The 7,758-nt window shown below is 44.0% G+C and overlaps 1 long non-coding RNA gene across 1 annotated transcript; it reads right to left on the minus strand.

Moving 5' to 3' along the window:
- Positions 1 to 362: 362 nt before the first annotated feature.
- Positions 363 to 6,069, minus strand: LOC115087681. The gene is made up of 3 exons (XR_003855576.1): positions 5,953 to 6,069; positions 3,417 to 3,674; positions 363 to 3,062 (listed from the first exon to the last, which is right to left on the minus strand). It is a non-coding gene; the product is annotated as an uncharacterized LOC115087681 (long non-coding RNA).
- Positions 6,070 to 7,758: the final 1,689 nt, after the last annotated feature.

Raw genomic sequence — 7,758 nt, forward strand, 5'->3', positions numbered from 1 at the left:
TTCTTAAGATGCCACTGGTACTGAATCATCTGCCTGTCAAATGTTCAAGTTTATTTCATTGAAGTTAAAGCCTTCCCATTCTCAGCTTCTGGAATTTACAATTCTCTGTATGAACTGAATGGAGGTGGGGAGAGTGTGTGTCCTGCTCTTAACTCCTCTTCCTCAAGTTCCTCGTTCTTTGCATTTCTTGCTATTGTTCTGGCTGAAGCTGTTCAATCCCAATATAAAATTCCTGATCAATCTGGGTTCATGATTAAATATAATATTGATATCAGAGTTCACATATGGATTCCTAATCGTAATGATACATATAAGCAAATAAAGGAATTATTTTTAATAACAGTTTTGAAAAAGTACCAAGTTTTATTACAAAAATGAATTTATTTAGAAAATATTGCATGTGTATACATAAACAATAATACATGCTGTACTACCTACAAGACAAATTCATCTAAAACTAAATTCAATTTGAGAAAATCATCATACCTCACCATTCATACATACCCATATATAAAATATACCACAATATCGCTCTGATATAGATAATGCACTCCTACAAATAGGATTTCTGTATAGGGACTACCCAGATGCTGAATTTAAGCAGCAAATGGCTTATAGCCAAAAAGGGTTAAATACCCTCTATTAAATATCTGGTAACTGGAAAAAAGGACAAACACACCCTTTCCTTCTGATGCTTTTAGGTGGAGGCCTGCCACTACTGAAGGGGTCCTTCAGAGACAGAGACTACCTTTGTTGTTTCTGGAGCAAAGCCTTGCCATTGCCATTATGTTGCTCTGCTCCAGGCACAGCTGATACTCCTGGAATGGGAGGTGGGGGCAGGGGGGTGTCTGCTAAGTCTGCTTCTTCCAAGGCCACCTTTGCTCTTTCTGTGGCAGAGGCCTGTCACACTGCGATGGTCCCACTGCAAACACCTTTACTCCTTGGAGGAGAGGTCAGCTGTTATCACAGAGACTCTCTCTTGAGGAGGTCAGTGAGCTCCAGTTCTTACAGCTAAAGAGCTTTGCTGATAGTCGCAGGCCTACCACTCACACAAGAGCCTGCCTGGCACTACTTACACTGCTGGTTGTTGCTAGACTGGGATGCCCTTCTATGCTGTGGCTGCAAACTGAATTGATCCCTCTGCAGCCCACACACGACTGGGGAAAGAAAGGCAGGTCTGCCACTGTGGCTAGTGCTCCCAAAAATTGCCAAGTTTAAAAAAAACAAAATGAGCTGTCTGCCAACGTATTCCATCTTCATGAAGCTAGGACCAAAGCCGAGCCACTTTTATTTGGCCTATGCTTCAGTTTTGGCCTGTCTCCACCTAATGGAGACAGTCTGGGCTATTCTCAGGGGAAGATCTGAGAATGAAGACAGAGAGCTGAAGACAGGACTCAGCAAAAGAAGTTCTGAAAATAGGAGCTCTCACAGCCTTTATAGTAAACAGGAAACAAATTATTTAATATATATATCACATATCTCAATTACACAAGTCCTATTGCTTCACAGTATTTCTACTATTGGTATACATATATACATGGAAACATGGAGTTTGGCAACTAGATAAGCGTTGAATCTGAGCAGGCGCCCCATGGGGGGGAGGGGGGGTGTGTGTGTGTGTGTGTGTGTGTGTGTGAATAGTTGAGGAATGTTGGGAGGAGTGTAGGGTGCTCAGTATTCGGTAAGACAACATATCATTGTTTGATCCTTGTGCTGTCTCTCTGTATTTTGCCTCCAATGTTTCTTACTCCATAAACAAGAATCGGAGCACTTTATGGGCCTTTTTTATAACTAATTTTTACTGCACCATAAATCTTTTATTATAAATCAGTACTGCTCTACAAACAGGTGAAATTGCCAGCACTATCACTCCTTGAGCTTACACAATCACCTCTGAGTTTAATTGGTCAAATTAAAAGAGAACCATACCTATGAATTGCTGATTATTTCCAAGGTCCATATGGTGAGTCGTAATCCCCACCGTGCATCAATTAAACATTTTACTTTTAAATTCTTAGCACTGCTGCTCTTTAAATTCCTTGGAAACTGTGGGAGCAGCTGTGTTCAGAACAAAGTCACCCATGACCTCACTTGGAACAGCATCTGGACTGGTGCTTGCTGTGTGTACAAATGACATCATTCATGACATCATAGCCAATATGGGCCAAACTGGAAGGGACCTTGAGAGGTCAACTTGTGCAAACCTCTGTCTATATCCATGATTTACTCCCCATCAGAAATCTGTCCAGACTGCTCTTAAAACCACCAAAGATGAAGATTCTGCCTCCCTCCAAGGCAACCTGTCCCAGTGGCTGATCACCCCACCTAATTAGACAATTCCTCTTAATGTCTCACCTGCATCTCCCCTGGTGGTAATCAAGGCTATTACTCCTGGTCTTTTCCTTGGGTACAAGGAGTTTTAGGCTTCTTAAATGGAAAGCCTAACAGTGTCTCAGGGGTCGCAGCTCCCATGTAAGCTCCATTCCCAGCTCTGGCTCAGGCTGGCTGAGGCAGTACCCACCACCAACCTTCATGCCTGTGCAGGGAGAACTAGGTAATGCTCAGGCACTGACTCCTAGTGGTGAGAGGAAGAACAGCATCAGAAGTGCAGTGCTACCTTTGTGTTGGAGATAGTTGTCCTTCATTTAAAGCTCCTATAATAGGGAATAAATGCATGCAAAAAGCTGCTACTTGGATTACTGACCTAGTCCTTAAATCACAGAGCTGCATTTGATGTGGTGCACTGCAATCTAAAAGGAGGGCGAGCACAGAGATCCTTCTTAGCCACACAAAGGCTCTATAGACAGAGGGCATGGGAGAGAAAGCAGGAATGCCAAAGGCTCGCACAGGAGCTTCCAGGTGAAGGTTCCCTGGAAAGGAGAAATGGCAAACTATGCATGATGACTCCCTGATGAGAGCTGGATGGGAAAGCATGAGGTAAGCTGCTATGCTTGATAGCTTCCTGATGAATGCCAGGTGACATTCAGATATGTCAAGAAATCATTGCACATAAGGCATCTGTTTCCCAGAGCAAGAGTTAGTCTTTTCATAGTGAACTCCCCCTGGAAAAAAAAAAGATACTTTTATTGCAAGAGAGCTTATAAGATATTAATAAAATGACCCTGCCTGTCTTCTGAGCTCCCTTCCAAATCTCTCCCTTCCCCCTGTGCAGTCAGCCCTCCCCAGCACTAGCCAAGCTAAAAGGAGCTAAATTATTTATTTCTCGCAGGGCATTTAAAACTTTTTAATTACTCACTAATTAATTCTTTGGGGTTAATACATTTTTTTTAAATCACTAAATTACACTGTGTGTGCTGAAGATGTGCTGTATTTAATTAAGGCAGCTCTTTAATTGCACTCAGAATTCGGTGTGAGAGAAAAGACAGAGAAAGAAAAAGAAAGCAGATTCTCAGTACCGTGTGAGCCGCTTTAGTGCATCAGATCCTTAGAGCCTTCTCAGTGCAATGTGTGCTCCTTTGGTCCATCAGACCTTTCTCACTGAAGTGTGCGCTCCCTTGGTGCATCAGATCCTTCTCGGTGTTATTGGTGCAATATGCACACCTTTGATACATCGGATCTTTTTCAGTGTTATCGGTGTAGCGTGTGCATGTCTTCCCATCGATGGAAGGTTGATGGTCCACACAGAACTAAGGAGGTCTACCAAGTGCATGTGCCTATGTGGATACAGAAAGAAATATCCATCTTTGACTCTTCTTGGGCCCCTTGTTATCTCCTGAAAATCTGCTGTGGCTTGGAAGCACAACCCAAAAGTTACAAGGTGGCATAATTACTGCAAGCGTATTCTTGGAATACATGGATTCTCCCAAAACACACCCTTCTCATGATCCTCATACACCACTCTCATCTCCTGCACATGATGTGACTCAGGTGTTAAAACCAAAAAGTGACCAGGTAGTGTCATTTACCTGTGTGTATTTGTGTAATACATGGATCTTCCAGGACCCTTTAACATGGCATGAAAATTTGATGCAAAGCCAAAAAGGTATTAAGGGTAGCCAGTTGCGGCTGGGGGTGTATGTATTTCTGGAATATATGAATCTCCCAAAAAAAACCTGTCAGAATCATGTCCCCCCATGACATATCCTGAAATCTGTGGATTGGATGGAAAACCAAAAAGTTATTAGCTGCCATAATTAGCAAGAAGTTATCAGGTGATGTGACTGCATGTACATATTCGCAGCCTACATGATTCCCGCCCCCCCCCCCCCCCCAACAAAAAAAATATTCCATCGTGATCCTCCTAACATGTTGTAAACATTTGGCACGGCTCAGATGAAAAACTCATGTAAAACCCCAAAATGTGCTAGGGAACGACAACTGTGCATGCATATTTGTGGGAAAATGTGGATGGAAAAAAATTCCCTGTCAGAATAATCATGTCTCCTTGACATGCCCTGAAAATTTGAAGCAGATCGGATACTGAATTGGGAAATATATTAGTGGGAGAAGGACGGATGGATAGACACACACACAGTAATTGCATAAGCCTTCCTTCCTTTGGAAAGTTGGTTAAAAATGACTTTGAAAACACCCTGCAATGTAATTTTTGCTTGCTTGCAGCTTCTTTCTTATCTCAGTCTCCTTTTACAGCTAAGAGGAACCAAAGTCTGCGTCGCTAATTGCAAAATGTGCTAGAAAGGTAGCTCGCTTGGTCTGTCGGCAGATGATGCCACCTGCTGGCCAAAGGAAGTACTGCTCTGAAGAATCCAAGTTGGTGTCATTGCAATGACATTTAAACTTGGAGATTTATATAGCACCACACATTCCAACAGGATTCTAATTATCATATAGAAGCAGACATGCAGCCACTTCTGGGATGCACAGACATCAACCTTTTAACTGCCTATTGGGGAGAGGAGAGACAGAGTCGTGTTAAAATTATTCTACATCAATTAAAATCAAAATTTGTTTTTTTGTAAAGCATTCAAACTGCAGCAGGTCAGATACACTCTTGTCATAAATCTGCCCTCAGTTGCTATAAACGGGTTTTCACTAGAGATACAAGGGTGAATGGAAAAGCAGGCAAGGAGCAGCAATCGCTGTATAGGGGCTATGTAACCTTACGGCATCGTTTACAACTAACATAACATACCACAACTCCACCTCTGTCACTGCTGTTGTACCCTTACAACACTGTGCAATAATTGTCCTAATAACTTTGTAAAACTGCCTTTCCTAACTTGCTCGTGCACGCGTAGGGGCTCATGGATGAGATCAGAGCTCCAGAAAACAAACCTCAGTGCCTGAGATTAGGCGATTAATAAATTACATTAAAAATTAGATTATTATTGGCTCGTATAGCGCACACCAGATGTACGCAGCACGGTAAAGACGCATATGAGAGACGGTCCTTACGCCTTTGGCGTTTACAATCTAGTCAAGACAGACAGACAGACAAGACACACAACAGGAAACAAATAAGAGGCTTTGAGCTAAGGCAGCAAGGGCATGACAGAGAAGCATTAAATCACCTTAAAGCGTGGCCTTAAATCCTTTCCCCTCCTCGGCATCTCTCGCCTGACAGAAAGGCGAAAGGCAGACGCAGAGGAGCCCTTACATCAACCACTGCTGGTATTTCTAAAGCCAGGGGCTGAACACTGCCTCTGCTTCCACTCAAGACAGAAGGTGGCGGCTCAAACAGGGGCCCAGGCAGCACTGGGGGCCACTTGCCTCGATAAACCACCCCCAATATCTGTGGCTGAGGGCGAGCCCCCCCTAACCCTGCTTCTACGCCAAAGCAGAGAGAAATCTGCCAGGCGCTGTCACAGGAGAAATCCTACCTACTTTCCTACTACGGTTATTGTAAATTGCAGACCACAAAAGACAGAATGAGCCGGGCCTGCTTTGAACGCATTGTTGCAACTATGCACTTGTGGTTCTTGTAATAACTTCCAGCCACAACTCTGCATTCACAAACCAGCCAGAACTTACAGCAGCTCTGACTCCCCGCCGTATATCAACGTGACAACAAGCACTTCCAGGATCAAAGTATCACGTGCCCCCGCCTCTCCCCCACGGAGGATGTCTACGAACTCCGCAGGAAGAGGAAGCTACCAGCGGTTAGGGATCGTCTAACAATAAGCACTGGGGGAACTTAAAGGAACAGCGTGCAATTAATAACCACACCCCACCTCAGGACTGATACCGATTTCCTTAAGAAAGGTAGCAGTGTGGCTCCCTGCATTCGATGGGAGTAGTGGGGCTGTAAAAGCAGGACTGGTTCATCCTAGCTCTTGTGACCTGGAATTACCAGCAAGCCTACTTTCTACAGAACATAAAAACAGCTTCCCGCTATCCAGTACTCAGAACTCTTCCGTCTGGGCATGGATCGTATGCAGGCGGGTTATTAGCTAGGTCGGGTTTTGCAGGGAGGCAGAAGTCTCCCGTCATCTGCAGGTTACGCCATCTAATCTGGGGTTTTTTCCAAGTCCGTGCTAATTCAGTGTAATTTGGAGTCCTAGAGGGCTCTTATCAACACTGTGGTCAGTCTGAATACTGCAGACATTAGAGTCTGAACACGCACGCAGGTCAAACAGCCTGATCCAATCCTGGCTTCCAACCCCCCTTCTCCATTGCATGGATGGAGTTGTAATTTAGATTTTTTTTGTCCTATTGATTTTCTTAAGAAAATCTGATCCACAATTCCATGCAGGCACTGGGCAAAGCCAGGGCTGGATCAGCCTATTTGGTTGAGTCGGGGTGAGGTGACAACTCCTCCTGTAGCCCCAGCTATGCGCTAGAGAGCAGTTGTTGCCTAACGCTATCTTTTGCTGGAAAACTAACGCCTAAAAAAAAATCGTTCATCCTAAAGGTGCCAGCAGCCGCTTTGACATTTTTACTGCTGTGGACTAATATGGCTTACCCCATCTGGAAGTTTACCTCCTTATTGTAATCTACAGCTCCTGTCCCTGGCAGCTGAAGTTACATCAGGGCTATGGCCTCCATGAAAGAGTTTGGGCGAGTCCACATAACATGTTCAGCCCTTGTCCTCTGGCCAGCACCATCTTCTTTTTCCGATATAACTTTTTATTTGGAACCATGGAATTAATGACATGGCAAGTACCACTGGATCCAGAGCACCAGCATCACCATGGATCACTCACAACCTTCTTTGTTACATTAATAAGATGACCGGATGCCTCCGGGTCATCAGGCAAGGCTGAGCCAGTCCTGGTTTTACAGGGAGAGCTGTAGTACTTATGCTTCTTAAAGAAATCAAAATTACAAATCCATAATGGGTCAAAACCAGGCCTGAATCAAGCTGTCTCCACTGACATGGAATTTTATTCAGTGACCCTTTCCTCAGGAAACCATGTTACAAAAACATGCCAGAGATCTCAGGCATGAATCAGCAGTAAGCTGAAGGCACAAATTCACAGCTGCCCTTCAAAATTTGTATTTTATTAATTGTTTCCAGATTGCTGTCTCTTTTTTTTTTTTTTGCCTTAAAAATAGTTTGCTCATTTTTGTCCTGCCTACTGTCCTGTTTTACATGAACATCAAGACCCTGCCTGATAGAGGAAGGTTCTATACGGAAGTGCACAGTCTGTGTCAGGACACCCCATACCCTTGGGAGTTGCCAACAATTCCATGACAGGCTGTGTCAGTCCTGCTGTTACCCAGCGAGATGTGATCATGCCTGGGGAAATCCTATACATTGGCAACCCCGGTACTCCCCTGACATATGTTACCAGGCTTACATGCAGAATCTGTGCTTGTTTGTTAGCATCTCAGGAC

Source organism: Rhinatrema bivittatum, chromosome 3 (assembly GCF_901001135.1).
Source record: "Rhinatrema bivittatum chromosome 3, aRhiBiv1.1, whole genome shotgun sequence".
Classification (NCBI taxonomy): domain Eukaryota; kingdom Metazoa; phylum Chordata; class Amphibia; order Gymnophiona; family Rhinatrematidae; genus Rhinatrema; species Rhinatrema bivittatum.